Source organism: Cyprinodon tularosa, unplaced genomic scaffold, assembly GCF_016077235.1.
Source record: "Cyprinodon tularosa strain WSP-4 unplaced genomic scaffold, ASM1607723v1 ctg518, whole genome shotgun sequence".
NCBI classification, from domain to species: domain Eukaryota; kingdom Metazoa; phylum Chordata; class Actinopteri; order Cyprinodontiformes; family Cyprinodontidae; genus Cyprinodon; species Cyprinodon tularosa.
This window is the reverse complement of record NW_024039250.1, coordinates 59,502-72,062: the sequence shown is the minus strand read 5'-3', so window position 1 is coordinate 72,062 and position 12,561 is coordinate 59,502. Positions and strand designations below refer to the sequence as shown.

Genomic DNA, 12,561 nt, shown 5'->3' with positions numbered 1-12,561 from the left:
CTATCAGATGTTATTTATTGATAAACCCAACAATATGTCCAAAGAGTAATTATTTTACTAAAATCATTTATCTTTTCTGACAGACTTTATGGGATAAATGAGTTCACATACAGTACATGAAAATATTTAATTATTATAATCAAACTATTACGTTTCATTTAGAAATGGTTAGACTGGATTTTGTTAGTTAGAGAATCATCAATAGTCTTATTAGTGATCACAAATATAAGTTTCACTAATTAAATAAGCAAAAGTGAGTATGAATAATTTGTTTACTGACAACAAAAATACGCATCTATGCAAAAGACAACAGTGGCGGCTGGTGGAGCTTTCTCCAGGGGGCGCTATAAGTTCAAATTGGACCTAAACCAAAAACTAATCAAACGTATACTAAGTTATCACAGCAGTATATTTATATGAATGCCAACGACAAAAACATTATAAAAACACTTTATAAAAACAAAACATCATTTCATGTCCAGGTTTACTTCCTGTACATAAATATTGTCCTTCTGAGACTGTGAAGGTAAATCTGTGTTTTGGTCCAATATTGAGTCACAAACCTAAAATAATAATGAACCAGTTTAATAATGGAGAAGCTGTTAGTCAGTTTTATATATTTTTAATAGAAATAAAAACTAGTTATTTTCTGAGAAAACATCTAGAATAAGTAGACTATATTCTATTATTTTTTCATGTGAATCCCAGATTATTCGTTTTGCCTTTTCTAAAAAGGTGCTTTAAATCAGTCCTAGCTGTCTTTATCCATGCTGGATGAGATAATGACCTTTGGAAAAGGAGGCAAGGAAAGCAGGATAAAGCTTTAGCCTTGCTGCATGCAGTTAGCCTAGCCTTGGAGCTAAACCAGGTCCTGGAAAAAGTTGTTTCTTACGCCATGTTTGTCTCTCTCTCTCCAATCAACTCCTGTGACTCGACCTGTGAATCACCTGCAGAACGTATGCAGTGTGGCGGGAGGTGGTGAGCAAACACACTTCCTGTCAGCTCTCCTATACCTTTCTATTTCAGGGGAGCTGCTGCACATGTACAACTTTTAACGAGAGTCAATGGGAAAAGATTTTTGCGCTCTAGGGAGGAAATACTAGCCTGACGTAGTCCTACTCGATTCTAGTCAGAATGAGTCTGATGCTGCTCCATAGAGCTGTGATTATGGGGCGTGTTTCGAAGGAACCAGGAAAAAAATGCCTCTGCACTCAATTGGATAGACCTACAACCAATAAGAGAAACGGAGTGCGTGACGTATGTTAAGCCACGCATAGTTGTTGTCAACAAAAATCAAAGCGTGCAGTTGCACGCCTAGAATAAGAAGATGAGCCTTGATCGCGTTTCTCTGTTCCTCTTTTAAAATTAATTTGCTGTCGATATCTTCTAGAACAGACCTAATAGCAGAATCTACTCACCTCAACTCTCCAGCGGCAGCCATTGTTGTTGTCACCCAAGCGCGCTTTGGTCACGTGGTTGATAACGTTACTGTTGATCATCTGTCCATCATCGTATAAAGCCCGCCCTGACAATTTGATTGGGCTGCCAGATATTGTGCTAGCATACTCGCGCTACTATGGAGCAATGCCAGACCGAACTTCCTGACCTCAGACGTTGTGGGCGGGACTAAGTTCGGAATGGCACCCAGGCTAAGGAAATACGTCATCAGTCCGACGAAAAATGAAATGACGCATTACTAGTCATTAAAGATTAAATGGCTGGTGTGTGTATCTTGCACATCTAAAAAATACATGTATAAAATGTAAAATATTTTAAATGTTGATTTAAAATTAATTGTAAATTTAAAAAAAAATTTTATTTTCTGTCTTAATTTTATGTCTAAATCAGCAATATGTCTGATCACGTTGTAAGAATGAAAATGATACTTGTAGTTTACACGCTGACTTTGGTTGTTCAGTTTAAAGTCTGAAATGACCAAAAGCACCACTGAGCTATCATGTCGGCTGTCAGCCTTATTCTTTGTAAGCCGTTATGCCGCTACGACCGACGCAGTCTCTGCTAGCACACACTCCCACAGCTAACTTTTATTCCAATGACAGCTCTTAACAGACTGATCCCTCCCAACTTCCACTCTACTGTCTGCCCGGCTGCCTCAGTAAGTCTGAGACTTGCATGCCCCGAGGCTGCTCTTAATGCAGAGGGACAGGGGGGATGATGGGAGTGCGTGCCTCTGTGCGAGTCTTTGTGTTTTTGTGTGTGAGCGCGGATGAGTGCAAAGATGACTCAAGAGTTGGGCGTGTCATTTAACATAAAAGCATCTCACTTTCTTCTATTTTTGGGCATGCCATCATCTGTTTCAATGCTGTTTTTTTTTCTTTATGTTTCCCTTTTTTTTTTTAGATGGTCTTTTATAACTTTTCCCCAGACTCCACTGCGGGACCCATTCTTTCGCTTTACTCTCACTTCAATGTAATTCACATTTGCTTCCATATTACTGTGGCCTTCCCTCCTGCTGCTCCATTGCTCTTCCTCCGTTTTCTGTCCTCCCTTATGTCTCTGTGGGTTTGATCAGAGCTCATGGTAAAAACGATGTAATATGGATGAGATTGTCTCAAAGGCATCAGAATACCACCAGTGCCTCCCAGTAGGCAAAGGGACCGACTCCACATGAAGGAAAACACTTAGAACCACTTTTGTTCACTGCTTTCATCCTCTGGTTGGGCGGTCCACGGCGCTGGTGTCATTTGATCCGTTATGTGTGCTCAGCTGCTCTGCAGTTTCCTGGGGAACTAGACACAGTAGGAAAAGATACACCTAAAGAATAGAATAGAATAGAATGGAATAGAATAGAATAGAATAGAATAGAATAGAAAATTCCTTATTGCCCCACAATGGAGAAATTCTGCTCAATATTATAGAAAAAATGGTCAAACAAATATAGTGAAGAGTTAAAAAATAAGCAAAATAAATACTGTACTGTAAAGTATTTTACGCCTTAAGACACACCTAATAAACCGGATACACTCTTATTTAAGTTCAGCAGTTTGCGTATTTACATGTAAGTCCTTTTCATTCTGACACACATGTTCTGTTTTCATTATTCCATCTAGTCTCTAACGTTCTGCTCTCTCTGCTTTTTCTCATAGTAGCTTCATCTGGTCTGTTCCTGTTTGGCTGTGACTCCATCCTGGAGAGAAATATCAGCTGTGCTGCTGCCATCAACACCTTTGTTTCTAGATGTTGGAGCTTGGCCTGTTTTCCAGTGTAGTCCTGTTTCTCTGACTGTGACTAACTGGATGTGCTCTCTTCATCCTCTGACATGGGAGCTGGCTCGGAGCTCGTCTGCCTGGCTGTGTGTTTCCTGGACGGGGCCGCCTGCGGAGCTGGTTGACAGTTGCCTTTTGTATCTATGCTTCTTTTTCTATGTCTGCTTCTGTCTCCTTGAACCCCAGTGGGCCTCAGCAGATGGCCGCTCACACTGAGCCTGGTTCTGCTGGAGGTTTCTTCCTGTTCAAAGGGAGTTTTTCCTCTCCACTGTCGCTACACGAATGCTTAGAGTGAGGGATTGCTGAAGAGTCAATGAGTCGATGCAATCAGCTGGTTTTCCTTGGATAGAAAACTTTTAAACAATTTGACTGGATGATCTGGTGATCTGTAAAGTGCATCGAGATGACGTGTTGCGAATTGGCGCTATAGAAATAAACTGAATAGAATTTAATCTATAAAATACTCCAGTCCCTACTTCAGCAAAGCACTATCATGATGCTACTCCATAACCTTACAGCTGTGTACAGGGTGAGTTCCCATCCTTGCAAGCTTTCCCATTTTTCCTGAGAAAAGGAAAGTCAGCGTCACCGTCTGAATTTTTGTTTTTATTTTTATTGTTTTATACTTTTTATGTTGTTTCTTAGCTAATGCCTCCTTTTTCTCTGAGTGGCATCCAAGCCCAGGACTGTTCAGGCCTTCAGATAGTGCAGATAATAATAATTCTCTCTAACCAGCATCGGCCAGCACATTAACCATCCCTCTATCTATATTCTGGGGCTTTATACGCACATTTGACACTATTGTCTCCCCCTTAAGCAGTGTGATACATGCTTTTTTAATTAATAATAAAAAAATTTAAATGTGCACAAGGCTTAACCATATATTTGGAGGACCACAATCCTCTTCCAGAAATCTTTGGTATGATTTAATACCAGGAAACATAATGTACAAAGCTCAAATTTTTTTTCGGCATTCAGTAATTTAAAGGGACAGAAAACATCTTTACAAATAAACTCCTGTATAAACAGTTTCTTGTTTCCATCTTCCCATTTTGAACATCTATCCTCTGGGTGATTCTGTTTCATTGACCCAGACAGTTTGGACCATCTGGAGATGTTCTGAAACATTTCTGGTTCCCAAAGCTACCGTTTCATCAAAGTTACCTCTTTTTATTTCAATTTATTTCCTATGAATAGTTTTTCTATTTTTGTTTCATCTGTAACAAATACGTATGTGTTACTTTGTAGACCTTAAAGTGAAAGCCGAACTCATTCCTTAACATTGGATCATAAAATATAAATGAAAACAGCATTAAAGTAAAATATTTATTATCTCTCAGGGGAAGTCATTGTCTGTGGCTTCTGAATAAAAGAAGCACGGCTTAATCAAGACTACAGGATCTGTCACGACAAGTGTATTGAAAGAAGCAACGCTCCAGGCCAAGTTCCCATGATCTAATTTCTTTTTCCCATACATTTCTTTACTTTATATTATTGTTTTTTTCTTCATATTTTAGTTTTGAACACAATTAGTTCTGTTTTGCTCGGAAAATATATGCTCCATTAGGTGAAATCCGCATTATTGCAGAAGAATTAATACAGGATGTGATTTAGGTTAATTTCAGTGTGCAGTTGATTATAAAATAAATCCTAATCAACCAAATATCACTCCGTTTTTAGGTCAGATTCATATTTGATTCAGTGCAAAGCAATGGCCCTACATAGTTAGCATGGCTATCACTGCCCCTACATAGTTAGCATGGCTATCACTGCCCCTACAGAGTTAGCATGGCTATCACTGCCCCTACATAGTTAGCATGGCTATCACTGCCCCTACAGAGTTAGCATGGCTTTCATGCTCCTACATAGTTAGCATGGCTATCACTGCCCCTACATAGCTAGCAAGGCTATCACTGCCCCTACAGAGTTAGCATGGCTATCACTGCCCCTACATAGTTAGCATGGCTATCACTGCCCCTACAGAGTTAGCATGGCTTTCATGCCCCTACATAGTTAGCATGGCTATCACTGCCCCTACATAGCTAGCAAGGCTATCACTGCCCCTACATAGCTAGCAAGGCTATCACTGCCCCTACATAGTTAGCATGGCTATCACTGCCCCTACATAGTTAGCATGGCTATCACTGCCCTACAGAGTTAGCATGGTTATCATGCCCCTACATAGTTAGCATGGCTATCACTGGCCCTACATACTTAGCATGGCTATCATGCCCCTACATAGGTAGCATGGCTATCACTGCCCCTACAGAGTTAGCATGGCTATCACTGCCCCTACATAGTTAGCATGGCTATCACTGCCCCTACAGAGTTAGCATGGCTATCACTGCCCCTACATAGTTAGCATGACTATCACTGCCCCTACAGAGTTAGCAGCTATTTAAAATTTCCCCACTGTCCTTGATGGCCCCTGGCTGGTCCCTTATGATTCCCTTTTTAAGCATCAATCTTTGCACTAAAACATTATTTCTGTCTTAATTTGTGAACATTAAGATCTAAAGAGAAGCATCATCTCCTGGTCAGACCCTGTAATTCAGTGAAGGGTGGAGTCAGAATAAAAAAACATGCAAGAGGGGTCACTGCAGTTGTTGGGCGTTGGCTGCCATTCGGCCGGCGTTTGACACGGAAGGGCCATTTTGCATGGCTGCTACTGTACGCATGTGAAGGAAGTGGACGTGTACTAAGCTTTACTTTGAATGAAAAAAAAAAAAAATGAAATTCAGTTAAATTTATAATGTGCACCGGGACTAAAACAGGATAAGGAAACCTGTTTAATCTTTTTTGGGTCTTTTGTTTCATAGAGATAATTATAAGTAGTTAAAATAGCCCATGGATCATTGGAATGTGTCTGCTCTAGTCCCTGAATGGTTCGCACATCGGATGATTTCCCCATGACCTGATAAATAAGAAATAACTCTTGTACAACCTAAATAAAGGTCAAGAAATTTATAAAAAATGCATCCCCTCTTCAATGAAAGGCTGCCAGAGTGGCCGACCAAGGGTGATTGTTTATTCTGGGAGAGAGAGAAATTATTTATGACGATGTTGTAGTTCAAGCAATCTGCCAATCAATTACAGGTGGCCATAATCACCAAACTAAATTTGGACAAAAGCACCCCCCCCACCACACACACACATACATGCAGACACACACAGATGGATGTTTCCGTTTCAAGCATCAGCCAAACGCTGTGGTACAAGGGGTATCTATCCTCCTAACATCAAGTATTAATCAGAACGTTAAAGAGGGAGAGATGAGTGTTGGGAATCCCTGTCCGCCGCACCAAGACACGCCCATAAATCCCAAACCATAACCTCCACGATACAGAGAAGATTTAGCAAAGTGTTTAGGAGAATTTATTCATGGCTCCAAATTAATAAATTATTGTATTTATATTTGTTATAGTTGAATTAATTGGAACACTAGACATAAAGGTTAAAATGGCTGATAAAACATAGATCATTTTGGGAGGTTAAGAGGTGAAATCTTCATACCAAGATGGGATTCTTCTGATACAATCTTCCAATGAGCCAGGTGTTTTTTAAAATAGCAGCGGCTATTTAAATAATTGAAATATAGGTGAAGGTTTAATAATTTACTGTTACAAATCTGGGAAGGAGGGCAGTGATGAATGTTTAAAACACTGCAGGCGACTCTTTAATTGACCACTGGACCTTTGAATAGACAGACCTTGTTTTCTTTCCATACTGGACAATTTCTAGTGGTTTGATTCCTAAGAGCTTTAACTTATTTATTTAGCTCAATGCCACTACATCTTTATAGAAAGATTATCCAAAAGGTTTTGGTGCAGAATTCACCAATTTCATATTCCAGATGTTTGAGTAATGTCTTATTTAAAGACCTTTAGCATATTTTAGCCATGCGTTAGTAAAGGTTGTGCTTAATGGCTTTTGATTGGTGTACAATTATTTTAACAATGTTTAAATGTAATTAGCACCTGTCACAGTGACATTATTCCATCCTGTTCAAGTAAATTGAACATTCTGGAAGAGAGAGAAATTATTTATGACGATGTTGTAGTAGCAATAAATTGCTAATTTCATATGATGAAAATGAGACAGAAAGAAAGAGAAGTATGCACCATTTTGCAGGTATACTGCGCTGATACTGGACATTTCTGTGCAAATAAAATAAAGGAAAACTCAAAAGCAAAAACAAACACAATCAGATGGTTTAGTCTCATTTGCTGCTCAAATTTACTGTCCCATAAAATAACCTTTATTTACTCTGAATTACTTTAGGAACAACATAAAAAAACCTTTCCCCACTCGTCTCTCTATGTAATAATTTTTTATATCTCCTTCACTTCCTCCTTTTACTCAGATATGTGTACATCTGTTCCCTCTCTCCTGTTTCTCAGGCTCTCTTTCTGATACAGGATGCAGGAGTTGCAGGAGTTGCAGTCGCGGTTGCCAGGCAGTTTCTAAACATTTTGCATTATTGATGAGGTGCACTCATTGTGTCCCACCAAGCAGCACCCAAACCGTCTCCACCGAGGGATGCTGGGAAAGCATCCGCTGACATCACTGAAGAACAGAATACTGACAATGAGAATCAGATAATCAACTTATATCTTTTGAAATGTTTATTTTCTTTAATGTTTTAATGGAACGAGAGTAAAAGGAGTCAAAGGGTAACACAGTCATCATTTTAGCTGTTTAACATTTCACAAAGTTGATACTTCCCCAAAGGCTTTCATTTTTTTTTTGAAAAACCCTATCACTATAATCACACACTTTTTTTCAAACTTTGTTTATTAAGCAAAATGATCTCAGACAATATTTCTCATAAATTTACAGTTTTCTTTTTTTTTTTTTTGAAGAAGAACAAATTAACGCACACACATACAAGAAAAAACCAACTAACAAACAAAGACAAAAAAAAAAAAAAAACAATACACATCAAACAGGAATTGCTAAATACAAGACATAATTAAATAGACATAGCCACGGCCAAACAGAGCATATTAATCATGCTCAGCATGTCCCCCTCAAGTTGACATATTCAAGGAAAGGTCCCCAAAGGCTCATAAACATTCCACTTCTACCTATCATAGACAGTCTGATTTTCATTTCTAGTTTGAGAAAATTGTCCTTGATCCAATGGATGTGAGAGCGCGGTACAGAAGACAGGGTTCGTACACCTTTTCCAAAGTCTAAATCAAGCACTTTTCAAGCACTTTCAAGATCCATTTTAAAACGTTTTCTGGCACCTTACGGAACCAGTTTTGCGCGGATGACGGCCGGGGCGGATGACGGCCTCTCCTCGGATGATCAAAGAAAATTACTCCTCTGCCATGGCGTAGTTATATAACCAACCAGAGGGTGTCGCAATTCAGTATCATCAGCAGTAGAGTTATCAATGCTGTTTTAAGTTCTGGGCCTGATAATGAATTAAAACTTCCTTTTTTTTGTTTTTTTTTTGGAACGTTGGCGAGGCGTGAGTTTGGCTAGGCGGCCGCCTCGCCGAGATAGTGCTACGGGAAACACTGCAATACTAACATTACATTATCACACCGTACTCTCCGTCACTATGACTTACCCTTCATGTGACTCGACAGCGCAGACTCGCCAACATTTTATTTCTCCATTTAATAAACACACGAGTCAGTTAGATAGGCATTTGTTGCGAAAGAAATAGTTACAATTTCAAGCATTTTCAAGCATTTCATCCAAAATATAAGCACTTTCCAAACCTTGAAAACACAACGTCAAAATTCAAGCATTTTCAAGGAATTCCAGCACCCGTACGAACCCTGAGAAGAATTTCCAGTTCAAAACAATCATTCGTCTCGCCAGTAGGGTGGCAAAAGCAAGAACATCTTTCTTAGATTTTGCAAAGGAAGTCAAAGTATATGTCTCCCTAAGGAAAGGGGGGTCTCAAATATCGCAGCATTGGGTTCAATTTCAATTCTATTCAGTTTATTTCTATAGCTCCAATTCACATCATGTCATCTCAGGTCACTTTCCAGTTCACCAGATCATCCAGTCAGATTGATTCAAAGTTTTCTATCTAAGGAAAACCAGTTGATTTTTTCGACTCATTGACTCTTAAGCAATCCCTCACACTAAGCATGCTTGTAGCGACAGTGTAGAGGAAAAACTCCCTTTGAACAGGAAGAAACCTCCAGCAGAACCAGGCTCTGTGTGAGCGGCCATCTGCTGAGGCCCACTGGGGTTCAAGGAGACAGAAGCAGAGACAGTTCAATTTTTTCACCCAGTACTTTTCACAAAGTGGCAAAAATGTCTGACCTGTAACTATACAATGAGGGGCAGTTCCAAAACAGATGTACAAGGTCCGCTGTAGACTGCTGGCATCTTTCACAAGCTGCAGTTATTCCATCATACATTTTAGCCAATCTAGTTTTAGTATAATAGATTCGATGTGCCACTTTAGATTGGATGAGAGTGTCTAATATGTGTCTAACCACAGATGTATGTATTCGTCCTAATATCTCTGTCCAAAGTTCTTGTGAAAACGCCATCCCCAAGTTCTCCTCCCACAACCCTTTAATAAAGTGTAGGTGTTCAGGATTGAGAAGATTAATGTGATCATAAATATAAGATATACAACCTTTAAGAGTTCGTATTGGTCTAAAGAACACATCAAGGGCTGCGCCCTCTGGTAGAGTGGGAAACCCAGGAAAAGTAGACTGAACAAAACTACGGACCTGCAGATATCTAAAGAAGAGCTGCTGAAATGAAAATCTTTCTACAAGCTCCTGAAATCAAGCAAACACACCATCTATTTATAAGTCCTAAGTACTGATACACATTTTAGTAAAGACTTGCTTTAAAGCAAGTACAGATAAATTCCTTATTGTTACGATTGAAACCTAATAAAATACAAGGATTAGTTTAATTGAATATCAGACAGAGAGAAAAACATCCTACATGTCATTTTCAGGCACCATTTGTTGATATGTAATTTTAATTCTACAAAATCGGAACTTAGTCAAGAAGGCTAAAAGTTTCGTGCTAAATTTTGGTTCACCTTAAATAATGAAGTTCATCATGTTTACTGTGTTTTTTTTCTAAAATGCTACTATTAAAGGAAAAGTCCGGTCAGCGAGGAATGACCAATGGATCATTACTAATACCTAAAACTAAGATGTTTGTTTAATTTAATGAATTTAGTAAAAAAAAATAAAAATATATATTTTCTTCGCAATCACTGAGTCTGGGAGCGGCCATTTATGTCCAAATATAGTAGCCCCTCCCTCCTGCCATCTTCCAGCAGTGACGTCACGGTGCGGTAAGCCTAGCGCCATTCTCCCCGCTTTCCAAGCTAAATCAATGGGAACTACTAGACACATCTGCAATCAACAACAATTATTGAAGATTTCCAGAGGACTTCACCATTGAAATTCACCAGAGCTATAGTGAAACTGACAATCCCCACGTGCATGGCAGCTGGATGCTGGAATACATCGGGTAAAAGTAAAAAAAAGAGTTATTCCACCTTTCTGATTCCTGATCCTCCACGGACGGGTTGGTCGTTGGATCGCCAACTTGAAGAGGCAGGATTTGCCATCGAACTTCTGGCCAGAGAAAAAACCCGTAATATGTAGCCAACATTTCGAAGAAGAATGTTTTCAAGATGACTTGGATAATAGCGCGTTGTGACAAACACCAGATACAGCACTGGGACTTGATCAACAGCCGATACCGCACCGTGACGTCACTAACCAGTAGGTGGCAGTAGTGTTCTTTGACAAACATGGATGCCTCCAGTAAAGCACATTCACATGAAAATTACTCTGAATTAAAAACACTGATCATTTATTGAACAGGATGGAATCATTTCAGATTTAAAGAACTTTCAGAAGTTTGAATTCTGAATATGAGCGACTTTTCCTTTAATAATGTTTTTTTTATAGAAGTGAGCTTGATGCAAATTGCATGTTAGTCGAAGCAGTAATGCTGTAGCTCTGTAATTATTGTGTGCTTCCTGTTTCCAGCCAAACAGCCGGACAGTCAGGCAGAGAGCTGCATCACTCACCTGTTGTGCCTGGGGCGACGCCTCCCTCCTGATCTCCATGATGCAGCTGTCACTACAGCCGATCCAATGCCTGCTCTCTTTCTCCCTCCTTCTTTATGATCCATCAGCGTTTGCAGCACATGCAGAGTTGCCTCTGAATGAGGCCTATTGTATTGCACCTACAGCGTTGGCGCTGCAGTCTCTTCCTACATACCGACTGGTCTCCGGAAAAAAAGTTTCATCTCTTGATGCAAATGAAGTTTGTTCAGCTTTCGTGTTGCAGAAAACATTTTCTTTCTTCTTCAGACCCTCAAAGAAGCTCTTTATTTCTTTTTCCATATCCTGCACAGCCAATATCAGCAATGTCAGAGACCAGAACCCATTAAGGAACGTCTGAATAAAGCATATCCTAGGAATATATCAAACATTTGCACATTTACTGACCGTAATACATATATGAGATCAGGGACTCTCTTCATTTATATCTTGTTTCTAACCCCCTGCAAAGGTGTGTAGAGAGAAGAAGCCTGGGGGGCTCTTGGATTCTCCCAGTGCGTCTCCAGAATGAAAAACAAGTAGAGAAAATGAACGAAGAAGAGCTCAGAACTAAAGGAAGAATCCAAGCCAAAGTGGGCCTCTGCTTTCAGCAGCAAACAGCAGCTTGAATGAGGGGAAGAGAAATGTGGCTGCAAGTTTATATGTGTTCTCTCCCCATCAACCAGGGGACTGACTGAATAAATAATACAATATATATCCTTGTGATGAGGTCTCTGCGCACCATTCATAATTATTTCATTGTAGCTGTAATGAGAGCCTAGGTCCTCCCAAAGTGCCCTGCCATGAAAGGTAGGCCTCTGAAGAAACCAGGGCCCAAAGGTAAGAGGTAAAACAGAATACGGCTCATTCAGTGTCGGTTCGAGACCCAATTTACCAGAGGGGCAAGAAGGGGGGCAGGGTTTTCTCATGAGGGCAGAGAATGAAATAACAAAAATTAATCCTTGAGGCCAATCAGTTGAGATGTCTGTGCCAGTAAATACCATCATAAGACATTAGCTTTGTATTATGTCTTTAGTAGAGGATATTGGAAGTCTTTACAGAAACATGTGTAATAGGATGGTGTGGTAGAAATACCTGAAAACGATAAGATAATTAAGTCAATGTAAACTGGTTAAGTACCTTTTGTCTTAAGGGTTGGGGAGAAGTAATATGAAAATTGATCTTTAACATGAGAGAAACATTAAATATGGAATCAATTGACTAAACATTCCCTGTCTGCAGGTTACCTTAACAAATATTAGTAAAGCATCTGGAAGT

At 39.6% G+C, this 12,561-nt stretch overlaps 1 long non-coding RNA gene across 1 annotated transcript in view; it reads right to left on the bottom strand.

The window, feature by feature from the left end:
- The window catches only part of LOC119795633, a 30,426-nt gene extending 18,550 nt beyond the window's left edge, over positions 1-11,876 (bottom strand). Inside the window, exons 1-2 of the long non-coding RNA XR_005282348.1 lie at positions 11,692-11,876; positions 11,269-11,589 (exon numbers count right to left, since the gene is read on the bottom strand). This is a non-coding gene — a long non-coding RNA (uncharacterized LOC119795633). The remainder of the gene's footprint in view (positions 1-11,268; positions 11,590-11,691) is intronic.
- Positions 11,877-12,561: the final 685 nt, after the last annotated feature.